This window comes from Carcharhinus amblyrhynchos, chromosome 26, assembly GCF_965287045.1.
Source record: "Carcharhinus amblyrhynchos chromosome 26, sCarAmb.v2.hapA, whole genome shotgun sequence".
Taxonomy (NCBI): Eukaryota; Metazoa; Chordata; class Chondrichthyes; order Carcharhiniformes; family Carcharhinidae; genus Carcharhinus; species Carcharhinus amblyrhynchos.
The window spans coordinates 23295433-23296667 of record NC_137349.1 but is presented as its reverse complement, the minus strand read 5'-3'; the positions used below and the strand labels follow the sequence as shown (position 1 = coordinate 23296667).

Genomic DNA, 1235 nt, shown 5'->3' with positions numbered 1-1235 from the left:
TACAGGGGGACTTGAATATACTTGAGCACCCAGCAGACTGGCAGTTCATGAGAGAAATGAAAAGTGCTTCTTCATGTTGGATGTTTGAAAAATCCAGGAAGGGATGATGAATTAAATAAAATTAAAATAATTTTCATGATGTAACAGAAATCTGGGACACTGAAGTCTTGGAGCTTGATTTCTCTATGTCATCCTACAAATGGTCTTGGAGGTTTAGCCCAGCAGGGGAGTGTAGTTACATTGTTAACTCTAGACCAGCGGAGTGGTCCTCTTCTAGGGAGCCCTACTCTGTGACCGAGCACTGAGCTTTGGGAGGCACGCACATGGAGCTGTGAGGGAAGGGGCCTGGCCAACCAGATGAGCCGAATCAACCCTAGCCATCAATGGGGTGGCTAATGTTGCAGCCTTATCGCCCTCACACCCTAAAGCCTACTGCACCTGGTACTCCCTAGTGGTCTCCCATCCAAGTACTAACCAGGCATAAGTCTGCTTAGCTTTTGAGATCAGACAAGGTTGACATTTTCAGATTAGTATGGCCGTAGCCATACAAAAAAAGGAGCACTTCATGAATTTGCCAGTCATCCTTGCACAGGGACCATGCTAATCTTCTCTGTATTATTCTAATTTTAGAATATGTGCTGCCAAAGCGGGTACTGATAGCAATAATTTCAAATTATTGTCAATAATGCTCACTGGCAGTGAGTGAAGCAATTCAGATGCTTTGGAAAGTCAATATTGAGTCAAAGTAGTGAAGTAACCCTGTCACTTCAGAAATCATCCATACAATAATATTTTGAATATGAATACTGTGTTGAGCACTGGTTCCCCCTCTGTACAGAAAGGTTGTTGCAGCTTTTGAAAGGACGCAGAAGAAAGCAGCAGAAATGATCGAGAGGCTGGAGGGATTGTGTTATGAGGAACGATGGTATAAATTGTGCGAGTTCAAGGCATGATGAATGAAGCACTGGGGCATTCAAAAGTTGAAAACTGATCCTGAAAGACATATGGGACACAAATTGAAATAAATCAGCCTCCACTTAAAAGGTGGCCAGTGTGCACTTCTGTCACTAATTGCCTCAGCGTTGCCAAGTATGGCCGGAGGACAATTCCTCCCAGAGTTGTGAAATAATTCCTGCCCCACAGACTGTCAGTCAAATAGTGAGCGCTGAATATTTGGGTTTTTAGTCTTTTTGTATAAAATTAAGCTATTTGAAGGAAGAAAGAGGGTAACATAA

General features: G+C 42.9%; 1 non-coding gene across 1 annotated transcript; it reads right to left on the bottom strand.

Annotated features, from left to right (window-relative positions):
- Positions 1 to 547: 547 nt before the first annotated feature.
- On the bottom strand, positions 548 to 654 carry LOC145358949 (U6 spliceosomal RNA). Its single transcript, XR_013889538.1, has one exon. It is a non-coding gene; the product is annotated as a U6 spliceosomal RNA (small nuclear RNA).
- Between the last annotated feature and the right edge of the window lie 581 nt (positions 655 to 1235).